Source organism: Aythya ferina (genome assembly GCF_964211825.1).
Source record: "Aythya ferina genome assembly, contig: HAP1_SCAFFOLD_251, whole genome shotgun sequence".
In the NCBI taxonomy this organism is placed as follows: domain Eukaryota; kingdom Metazoa; phylum Chordata; class Aves; order Anseriformes; family Anatidae; genus Aythya; species Aythya ferina.
In genome coordinates, this window is record NW_028181289.1 from 51,667 (window position 1) to 63,497 (window position 11,831).

An 11,831-nucleotide genomic window follows, 5' to 3' on the forward strand; every position below is an offset into this window, starting at 1 on the left:
CTGCAGGGGGACAGCCTGCTCCACCAGGGGCCTCTCCCTGCACAGGCCGCAGGGGAACTGCTGCTGTGAGCCTGGAGCACCTCCTGCCTCCTGCTGCACGGACCTTGGGGGCTGCACAGAGCTTTCTCACTCCTCCCTGAGCCAGACGCTGCTGGGCAGCAGCTTTTGTTCCCTTTCTTAGATGCAAGATCTTCTTAAATTCAGTCCAGCCAAGTAGGAAAAGTAAATGTGGACAGCTGTATCTTGGCAAAGAAGATAGTAGGGAGCAAGGAGGTTCAGCAGTCAAGATGGAAGGTGATGCCATGAGGCTTACAGGCTAGTAATGTTCTAGTGAAACCCAGCCTTCCTAAAGAAACCTGCCTGACTACTTGATGTGAATAACAGACTCTGTTCAGCTCTTTCCTAACATAGAAACGGTGCTGACTGCTTCTTCAGAGTAACAGAAGTTCGTGATACTACTGAAATAGTTGTGGTTCAGATGTAGATCTGATTTCTCCTAAGCACACTGAATTCACAACTGTTGATCCTCCAGAGGAGGCTTTGCAATTGAACACCTGGAGAATAGGTAAATTTCCCGCTGTTGTTCTCCTCTCCTCTTGTTTTGTTTTGTTTTGTTTTGTTCCTAGTAGCATAGGCTTAAGACTCTGAAGAAACAAGCTGCTTTTTTTCATTTCCAGCACTGGCTGTTTCTCCTGAGCCCCGCCTTCTATTTTTGCAGTCATAGGATATGTGGATGTAAATTCGTGGAGAGAGGTAGAAAACTCTTTCAACTGGTGTTTTTTCGGCTATGTGGGGAGAACAAATAGAGTGGCTTTGAATATTCTGGCTCTTATTCAGAGCAGCATGTGGAGGGAGACAGATGCGTTTGCTTTTTTAGTGCAATGGCTTCAGAAGCAAGAGGGGAAAAAGCACTTTCTCTGGGAGCTGAAGAAGGTGTCCTAATCACAGGAGAGGTTTCTAAATGGCATATCTTTGCGAGGGTTCCTGTAGTTCAGAGGTTTTTGTTTGTTTGTTCGACGTTGGAAGGTTTTACTCTTAATATTCATGTCCTTCAGCAGAAGTGAGAAATGTGATTTTATTTTGTGCAGTGTCGTGGACCCTCCGAAATCTCCTGGGAATGTTGAATACCTCGCCCAGTACCAATGTGATGACCGTGGAGACAAGGAGAAAGCAAGAAGATCAAAAGAACGTGACCTCATTTCAAAAGAAACCGTTTTGTCCGGCAAAGAGTCTTGTGAGCCTGGTGAGAAATTGCGGCATACTTCCTGTCTCGAGTCTGACACTGAATGTAGCTCTAAAAACCTTTCCTCCTCAGCTGTTACAGAGAGATGCCAAGATACAAAGGACAAGACTAAAACCACTGAGAAAGAGCATTACGAATGCAAGAGGGAACATGCTCCTAGTGAAGAGAAGGAGAGTCAAAAAGCAGGTCCTTCCAGCAAGAGAAGGGTAAAGTTGAATACAAAGAATACAAACTTGAGCTCCTGATTGGCTTCATGCTGAACTCTGTGCTGTTCTTGTCCTAATCTTGGTCTCTCCATAGATAATATGGTTTAAATCCAAATAGAATCGTGCGATGAGGAAGATCTCACTGCAACAAATTCAACATCTAAAATCAAAGTTGACATTTTCCGTGATTTTCTTCCTGAGCAGAAGTGTGCAGTACTCCTTTTATATTAACGTAGAGATTATTTCAAACAGTCTTGAAGTGCTTGATGACTTAACAGTCTGCAGATTGATTATCAAATCAAAAAAACCCCGACTTGGTAGACTATTTTTTTCCCAGTTTTGAATGACCACTAGGAAGAAGGTTATTCCGGCATCAAGAAAGTCATGTGGAATGTAACAAAATTTACTGAACCAGTAAGTAAAAATTATATTTTTCTATTAGTTCCATTGTTGCAACTCTTCAGACGCTTATGGATGGCATAGATAACAGAGGGGAGATCGTGGTAATCGGAGCTACCAACAGACTGGATTCTATAGATCCTGCTTTACGAAGACCAGGACGCTTTGGCAGACACTTCCTCTTCAACTTGCCAAATTAAGAGGTGAGAACTTAAATTCAACGTTAGTGCTACCATGGCAAAGTCCAACTTTATAGGAAAAAAAAAATAATTGACAACTTGAACAAAAGAGTGACACGTGGAGACACTGCGTTGTTCCATGGAGGGCAAATCTAGTACTGGATATATATGGTCAGGATGATACCACCAAGTAGTTAGTTCTATAATCAAACCTTTCATTCCCAAAGTTGTACCTGTTTGCTTAATTATTTAGTCCACTTGGGCGCTTTCATCATGAAGTTGTGTTTTTGGTCTCAATCCTTCACTTATGAGTGAACAGGGGACGTGTTTGCATTTGATTGTGCCCCGGATCAGTGGTAGTAGTTTGAGTCATAATTCTTTTCTTCTTTATAGTAATTGTAGCAATTGGAAGCATTGTGCCAGAAGTGCTTTCTGTGAATTTACTGACTGGAAAGCAAATGTGATGAAGTAATGAGACTGTCCCAATGAAAGCTTGCTAAGTTTTAGAGAAGTTTTTTGGACAGCAAAGAAATGTTTCTGGATAAATTTTTCATTACAGTATTTTCCTCTGGGTCCTTAGGTCTCGTAGTTTGGAAACTTGTTATTGAAGCTATAAATGCCTTTTCTTTCATTGTAGGTTCCTATAAAAAGTTCAGTATAACAAATAAGAAATATTCAATTTCCTGGTTGAAAATGCAGAGTGTATATTAAATAACTGTAAAATACTTGAAAGTTGAGCAAGTAAGAAAAGTGTATTAATAGATGAGGGGTTTTGAGGGAGGACTGTTTTTTTTTTGTCTGTTTGTTTGCCTTTTGGTTTGTTTGTTTCTTGTTGGTATTTTTAAGGAAAACTTGGGACAAGCTAAAATGCAATGATTTTGCTTCCAGGCTAGAAAAGAAATTTTCAAGATTCATACTTGTGACTGGACCCCTCAGCCACCGGACATGTTGCATGATGAACTAGCTGAGAAATGCATTGGTAAGACTGAAACAGAAACGGATTCTTGCTTGTGACCAAGTTGTAAAGAACCTTAGCTTGTACCAGGCAGTACCCATGCTCTTGTGCCTTGCTGCACAACTAGTCAACGAGGCAGCTGGCACACCTTCATAGCAATCTGAGTGAGATGCTTTCATCTATTTACTCTTTGTTATCGTTCCTCTTGTTGTCTGAGAACATTAAATGGTTCTGGGGCATCTTCCTCGAGAGTATAGTTTTTGATGAGGAGTCTGCTTCAGCTGCATAAGCGCAGGATATCAGGCAGTGAGCAACATGAAACTTCCCTGCAGAGCGGTAGCACTTTGAATTCCCTGTTAAGCTGTTTGGTTTTGGCATTACAAATTCTTTAAATGTTGCATGTTGTAAACCTGGGCCTTGACCGATGTAACGTTTGATTTTTGTTTGTTAGGATACTGTGGTGCAGATATCAAATCTTTATGTACTGAAGCTGCGCTGTGCTCTCTACGCCGATGCTATCCTCAGATTTATGCAAGTAGGGAGAAGTTGCTACTAGACGTTAATTCTATTAAAATAAAAGCAAAGGACTTTTTCATGGCTATGAAGAAGGTTGTTCCAGCTTCAAACCGGATCAAGGCTTCACCCGTATAAGCACTATCACCCATTTTCAAGCCACTTTTTAAAAGATCAGTAGAGAATATTTTACAAGTTGTGCAGATCTTCCCGCATGCACAGCTTGCGCTAAAGAAGGACCAACAGCAAGGTATAACCACAGCATCCACTTCTTTATAATTCTGCTAAAGCAAAAACTTGCGGTTTGTGCAATCAACTTAAACCTTTCAGACATAATGGTGGTAGAATTTTATTATTTCCATGTGCATGTCTTTTTTTTGGGCAAGTCTGGAATACAACGCATAGGTTTTATTGTGGATTTGAAACTGAAATGCCAAATGGAAGCTCTGAATGACTCAATACACAGTAAAGGATGATGCGTTCTCTACTGAAGCATCCTGCTTCTGACGGCAGCTAAGATAATTAGCATTTGTAGAGGTTGACTTGAGGTTTGAAGTATAAGGCACCTATTTTTCTTTAAAAAATCAAAACTCAGATCTTTGGAGGGGAAGCATTTCTAGGTCAATGTTTCTAATTCCTTTCTGAAGAATGTCAGGACCAGGATACAAGTATAACTGGTCTAAGCTAAATATTGTTTTAGCTATCATCATTTTTAACCAGTCTCCTAATTTAAATGTTTGTGGATCGTACTATACACGTGAGATCAATTAGCATTGATATTTACTAGATGAATGGAATTCTGTGGCCATCACATCCTTTATCCCCGTGCTTTCATTGTGGGAACCTCCTCCAGAAAGAAATGGTCTTGTTTGTTTTTGTTTTATTTTAGCTATTTAGCAACTGCAGAAATTGTTCGTAATCTTCTTTATTCTAAGGGGGAGAAAAAAATCACCAAGAGTAGTGTACCTTACACGTACACATCAGTGGGACTTAGTACAGCTTTGTAGGGCCTTGTGCCATCTCCTTAGATCTGTGGTGGGCTGAACTCTAGGAAATAGCTTTCAGTGTGTGCTCTCAAATGAAGAAAGGGTTTTGGCACTGATTTAGAAGCTGTATTAATGGAAGAGAAAGAGACCAAGGCTATTCAGGAAAGTTAACAAACCTCTTTTGCCTTTCAGAGCATTTCAATCCTATTTTACAAGATGATATGTTTGACAGTGATGACGTTGCATCCTTGGTTTCTGGAGATGAATTAAAAGATGGAATGCCTAACGGACCAGAGAAAAAATGCCTCTGTTTCAGCAGGTAAAGAAAGATAGATCCCTGTTACGTTTAAATTCTCAGGTCTGCTGAGTCTTTGTAAACAGTTCCAGCTGTTAAAAGTGCGAGGGGTGGTAGACGAAGGGGCAACATCAAGTTTGTGTGTTGAAGGGGTGCTTGGTATTCACAAGAAGAAAGGGTGGAGGGACTAAAGTTGTAATGAAGTTGCTCTGAATGACCAAATTGAAAAGCCCAGGCTTCTCTTCGTAAGCCAAAGTGATCCGTAGACTACCAGAACACGTTGACTTAATCCATGGCATTCTTTGAAAGACTCAAGACCACATAAATGTGCTGTCTGTCCTTTTAGCTAAAAATACCCCAGCTTTATGGGTTTGTGTTGCCACCTTTTGCCCTTCTGTTTTCCAGGATTGTTAAACCAGTAGTGAATTATGTAGCAGAAAGAAAACCGAGAAAGGGCTTGTTAAAACACCTTGAGAAAAAATTGAATGGTGTCTTTATTTGTTAAGCCACCAAGTTGTGTTAATCTTGTGATATTTTAGTATGGAAGTCATGCAAGCCCACAGTTGGAAAGTTAGATCATGTTGTCACAGCTGGATCAGTTATTTTTCTCAGTTTCTATTGCTGTGCTGTCCAGAAGATTTTCTGTGCTTTAGAGCAAGGCTAAGTCTCTAGCATCTTTGATTTAAGCCAGCAAAGGTACAGCCTGATTGTAGTGGGGAAACAAATGCTCCTCACCAATTTATTTTTAAATAAAAATAAATTTATAATAAAGTAAATAATAAATATATAATAAATAATAAATTTATAATAAAGTAAAGCAAGATTGCAGGGATATTAATTTGCAGTCTTGGTTTAGTAAAGAATAGGAAACACAAGGGAAGAAGGTGAAACAATTGGAATGACTGAATAACTTAACTGGAAATCTTACATGTATTTAATGTACCGCTGCCATTTGGATTATTTGGGGAGGGAAGAGAAAGTCTATAGGAAAATTACTTGGAACATCTGTGTGTCTATTCAGCACCTCATTTATAAACTTGTTTTCTTAACTCCTGTTCTAGGAGTGCTTTCTGTGAACCAACATCATGCCAGCCCCGTCTGCTAATAGTAGGAAAAGAAGGGTACAGCCAGGTTTCTTACGTGGCACCCGCGGTGTTGCATGCTTTGGAGAAGTTTCCCGTTCACACCCTGGACCTTTCTGTTCTGCTTACAAACGTTGCATCGCCAGAAGAAATCTGCGGACAGGTACCTTTTTTCTTTTTCTTCTCATCGGATTCACTGACTGTATGTAAAGGATCAATGGAGTTGCAAGTAAGGTGAACAAAATTCATTGGTAATGGAGGTGGCCTTGTTTTAATGTGCTGGGATGTTTGCTTCTGTCTGAAAATCCCCTTTTGTTTTAGACAGCACCACAAACAATCTGGATGTTGTACATGTCGACATTTTCCATACCCAGTTTTACAGTGAGGCTGTTGCTAGCAGCTCAGGAAGCTGGGCGGTGTTGCTAATGAACATCTCTTTGTGGAAAGAAATGCTGCTCATGTCACTGGGATCCAGAAAGTAGTTCTCATTGCCTCCTAAGACTGTGTGCTCCCAGTAGATGGCTCTGTATCAGACTGCATGTCGGCTACTTTTTGTAGCCTTCTTCTAAATTATATTAGTAAGGCAACCAAGGTTTGGGGCTTCTGTTTATTTTGTTTTCGCACGGACGTACACAACTTGTGCTGTTGCAGTATGTGCAATAAAAGCATTAACATTCAGAAAACACTTCATTTGCACGGTGATGTGGTTTTAACTAGAAAAAATGAACAGATTTGGTGTTTTTACTTTTAGGCAGGAAATCCATTTTCTTGTTTGGCATCACTACCTTAAAATATTTTTACTTTTCGTGGAAACATTTGAGAGCCATACAAGTAAGGACAGACATGTTACACGACTGAATACTGATGTGTCCCTTAAGAGGGACATTTCCTTTCTTTGTTATGCGATGATTGTGGCTGTGGCCATATAGCTACGGTGTCTAGCCACTGCCTGAATATATCCTTCCCATCTTCTGACTAGAGTTCTCCGAGTACTGATAATCTGAAAGGGTGCACAGAGAAATTCCTTATGTGAAAGGATGCTTGCCACTCTGTTCACGCAGTTTCATTTCATGGGGCAGTCAGATGGCTATGTAGCTATGTATTAAGAGGTTCTTGTACGTGTTTTAGTTTTCTTACGCAAGCTTTCCTTTTCACTAGCTGATCCGAAATGCTCAGAAGACAGCACCAAGCACAATTTATGTCCCAGATATCCATTTATGGTGGGACAACGCTGGACCTGCCTTGAAACTTACTTTTCTAACTCTACTACGTAACATTCCAGCATTTTCGCCAGTTTTGCTGCTTGCTACGTCTGATGTACGTCACTCAGATCTCCCAGAAGAGGTATTTGTCAATACTTTTCTTACTATTTCTTCAGTGTCTTGTAATTTATATATGCTTTCAGCATCAAAATGCTGTGCTTTCTTAAATGCATGCTGTTATTACTCAGGCACCCTAACAAATCACTTAAAATTTGCTTAGAGAAAAAGAATACTGTGAAAGCATCTGCTTCAGGTTTTTTCTGAGTCAAGCAAGTGACTTTCACCCCCTTCTCACACATGCAAATAATAAATTAATACAATAATTCTGGTGGCTACAAAGTGGTTCAGTCAAGAATATGAAGTGCTTGAAATGACAAGAGGATGTTCTTACTGAAGAGATTTCTTCTGACAGTCTGCCATTCCATGCTATGTTGGGTAAACTGCTAATAATGCGATTTAGTAGAGAATTGAAACACTTTGATTAAAAAAAATAAATAAATAAATCAGTTTCTTTCTTCATATAGGCCAAAGCTTTCCAAGCTGGAAAGCTGAGTTCCAATTTCTGCTAAAGTAACTTTGGAATCGAATTCTAGTTGTATTCCTAAATAAACTGTAGTAAAAGTACGTGCAGAACTTCATTGACTTCTGAGAGTTTACATTAAGGGAAGGTGCCCAAAACAGGACCACGCTGTTGTCATTCTGATGATTTGGTCTCAGTCATTGGGGGAAGAGAACGGGTCTTACCTAGACGTGTTTATTATCAACTGCTTTGAAAGTGCTTGAGTTCCCACAGAAGTTTTTGTACAGGCTGTAAATTCCTTCTAAAATAAGTAGTGAAATTCCTTACCTACCTTTTAATACTAGAACTTGAAAATGGAGGAAGACGTAGAGGTACTAGCTACTTCAGACACCTTTTGGGAGAGAAATAAAAACTCAGCAAAAAGCCCTCACTTGTCTGCTGAAGCCTTTCTCTTCCCTCGATAGCCATAAAGGTTCTAAGTAAAGGCTGCAGCAAGGCAAGTAAATACAAAGGAGGCGCTGTTGGATGTGGTGAAAGCCATTACTTTATCAGTGTAGCGTACAATCCCTTCAGCGAGCATTAATTCTATAGGTGATTCTTAAAGGTGATATTTGAATTTGCTGTGCCAGCCTTTGAAAATGTAGCCTTTTAAGGCCAGGAAGATAACTTTTTTCAGTTTGTGTTCTTCAGGTTATTATTAATTTGAAAAGGTACTCGTCTTTTTGGAATAGAAGATGAGTTTTTTGTGGCCTTAAATCTGAAATGTCTCTCGTCCTTCTGCTTTAGATCCAAAAATTATTTAATAAGGAATTTGGAGAAGTGTGCAATATTGAGTTGCCTGGTAGGGCAGAGAGAGCATCTTTTTTTGAGGACCTAATTCTAAATGAAGTGGCTAAGCCTCCTGTAAAGAAAAGAGGTGAGGAGGATATGAGAATTACATCTAAAACTTTCCTATCGAAGTTACTAGCTCGTTGGGCTTTGCTTTGGTGGTCATTTTCTGTCAGTAATTTGTCATATGCTTGTATTTGAGTACTGTAAATTGGCTAATTTTTCCTGATTAATTGAAGTTGATTGGACATTGGAAGTCGTGCCTGTAGCACCACCAGCTGAGCCTCAGAAGCCACAAGAATGATCCCCACAAAAGTAGGGATGTTGGAGGAGGAAGAGGAGGATACCTTGCGTGACCTTAGAATTTTCTTGAGGGACGTTACTCACAGACTTGCCACTGACAGACGTTTCAGGGAATTTGCAAAGCCCGTTGACCCACAGAAGGTAAAGTAGTGCTGATCTGTGTGTGTCTGTAACTTCTCAGTGTTCGTATTTCTCAGCGTTTTGGGTGAGGTTCAACTTTGTTTTTAGGGCTGCACTGTAAGGATTTTGCAAGAAGCAGAGGCAGTGCTTTTACTTCTGCTGACTCTCAAATGTCTCTTATGGGATTATTCGCTGAAAGCCCTGGTTTCATTCTAAAAAGCCAGTCCAAATGCCAACACAGTTTGCTCGTGAAAAGGCTTTGATATGTAGGCGTGTCACAGCACTGAAAAGCACAGAGATCTTTCCTTATAATTACAAACAGTATTTACAGGACTACTTTAATGAAGTCTGAAGCCCTTTATTGGACTGTCAGTTCCTGTGGGAACAGGAATAAGAGCAGCAGTTTGTAAAAATAAGTTTTGAGATCCTGTTCTCTGTTTCATCTGGAACTCCTCAATAGGAATCAACCATAAGTGCAGTGTGTTTTCTTTTTCCTCCAATTGGCTGCTTAGATGCCTTTTTCTCCTTAATTTATGAGATAAGCCTAAACTAGGGGCGTATATTTCAAAGACAGATGTAACTTGAATATACCTGCGGATCAGCAAAGTCCTCTTCTTGTGGGCATTCACTGGCTTTTCTTCCCCTTTTCTCCTAGGTTCTTGAGCTGTGAAAAATCTAGACAGATACATATGTCCTCATCTGAACTGGTCATTAGTCTCCTCTTCTGGTCTGAGGGAAGAAATGAGCACCTCAGGGCCCAGTTATCTCATTCTAAAGTAGATGCCTGCAATAGGTGCTTCACAGGTGCAATTCATGCACCTTTTCCTCAATGTCGACAACGAAGAGAATGCCGGATGGCTTGCTCAGCTTTCACTGTTGTGATTTTCTGAAGCAAAGTGAAATGAATCTCCCACCCTCAGTGTTTCTTCTCTACCATGCATGTGCTTCTGACCTCCCTACTTCTTGTTGTCCTCTCGTGGCCGCTCTAATGAAAAATGAAAGAGCCCTTCCATTTTTGAGAAGCAAACTGGTTAATTTCAGCAACTTCTGATGCATCGCAAATGTTCAGGGTTTTTAGGAAGTCGTTTATTTAAAGTTTTCAGAATAATTTTGGTAGACAGTGTGCAAGGTTATGAAAACCTCTGAATGCTTGTATTTGATCTGCAGGTACCTGACTATGCCACAAGGATTAAAGAGCCGATGGATCTTTCAACAGTTCTGACTCAAATTGACTCGTGCCAGTACCTCGCTGCAGGAGACTAGCTGAAGGACATCGATCTAATCTGTAACAATGCCTTAGAGTACTACCCGGATCAAAGATCTACAGGTGAGGATGTGCTTTTTAGCCCTAGTTTAAAAAATCTGTCAAATGTATAGATGGAGAAATGCTGTGTGCGGACAATAGACTTCGGATGGATTAGATGATTTTGGACGTCCAGACTGTAAATATTTTATCATTTTGCTACTTGGGCATGGAATTGTGATATAAGTGTTCCCAAGGAACTAGTGCTTTTGTTTTAATTAACTTCGATGTTGTTATGCTGAAAATATTCACTGAGAGAACCTTTCGGAACCAACCTATGAAGAAAGCAATTTTTTTCTGTGATCAAAACAGTTTCATTGGTTGGTAGACAACATTCAGTTAAAGTCTGTAAAATTTCAGATCGTCACAGCGCCTATGTTTTGCAAGACACTGCATATTCAATGGTGAGGAACGAAACGGATACAGAGTTTGGACGACTTTGTGAACAAATTAAAGAATCTCGTGAGAAAAGAGGTACGTGGTTTAACGCTAAGGATTTGAAGACTTGTCTCTGCATTTGTAACTGAAAATGCACGACGAAGATCTTTGGTATCTATTCTTTCTTGCAAGGTCGCACCTCTGCAGCGTGTGCTCCATGCGACAGCTCCAAGTCACCACAGCAGAACCCTGCTACTGAAGACGAGAAACCAGATGAAGAGAGTAATGAAAATGAGGAGATGCCAGCGGCACCTGTAGATGCCAGTACACCCATTTCTAATGGCAAGTTGCATTTTATTCAGCTGCTCTTGTCGTTAATACCTTCTCTGTTCTTGAGGCGCAACAGGTGTCTCTGATGCCTGGCTCTTTATGGCAGAGGTAGTTTGTTTTCAAATTGACTTCCAAATGGGAGAGAGAAATCCAGAGGTCATTCATTCAATATAGCGATGAATTAAAGTTCAAAGAAAGTTGGTTCATTTGATGTACTCTTACTGGAACTTCATTTTGTAAACAGAACGACCCCCCACTCAAGAATATCACAGCTTCCCTCCCATACTAAAAATGATAGTACTCACCCTTGTAGGAGCAGCAATGTGAAGAAGGTCAAGGGCAGTAAGAAGGGTTCAAAGCTTTGATATAACAAGCCTTACACTTTTTTTGACAGAGCTCCTAATAAGCGTCTTTAGCAAGGTCTGGAGATGGGAGAAAAACTCAAACTAGATTTTAATTCTAGGATGTATAATGTCAAGCTTGACTGTTCCTCTGAACAGTCAATTGAATTTAATTTTTTTAATTTAAATTAATTAGTTTAGTTTTTTTAATTTAAATTCAATTGAATTTAAAGTTTTGAATTTAAATTCCAATTGAATTTATTGAAAAAAATTCCAATTGAATTTAAAGTTTTTGTTGTTGTTTTTCACGAAACACTAAGTTTATGTGAAAGGTTTTGCTGCAATATCTTTTTGCCAAGGATATTAAGCTTAAGTTATCCACAAGAAAATGGTGGGGAGAGGGAAGCTTTAGTTTTGAAAGCTTTTTTTTTTTTTTTTTTTTTTTTTTTTTTCTCTCCAGGTTTTTCTTGAGCACAGCAGCGTTTCAGTGTCTGCCTGCCATTAGTTGCCCCACTACCAAGTCAGGAGGGTCAATTAAACTTGCGTGAGGCAGAATTTCTTTATCTGAATCTACGTGGTTCACATAAA

At 39.8% G+C, this 11,831-nt stretch overlaps 1 long non-coding RNA gene and 1 pseudogene across 2 annotated transcripts; both read left to right on the forward strand.

The window, feature by feature from the left end:
* Positions 1 to 367: 367 nt before the first annotated feature.
* On the forward strand, positions 368 to 3,774 carry LOC311429032 (ATPase family AAA domain-containing protein 2-like; annotated as a pseudogene). The gene is made up of 5 exons: positions 368 to 753; positions 1,089 to 1,449; positions 1,892 to 2,051; positions 2,916 to 3,006; positions 3,434 to 3,774. The product of its transcript is annotated as an ATPase family AAA domain-containing protein 2-like (transcript).
* Positions 3,775 to 7,038: 3,264 nt separating this feature from the next.
* On the forward strand, positions 7,039 to 10,193 carry LOC311429034. The gene is made up of 3 exons (XR_014688019.1): positions 7,039 to 7,202; positions 8,708 to 8,912; positions 10,059 to 10,193. It is a non-coding gene; the product is annotated as an uncharacterized lncRNA (long non-coding RNA).
* The last annotated feature ends 1,638 nt before the right edge of the window (positions 10,194 to 11,831 follow it).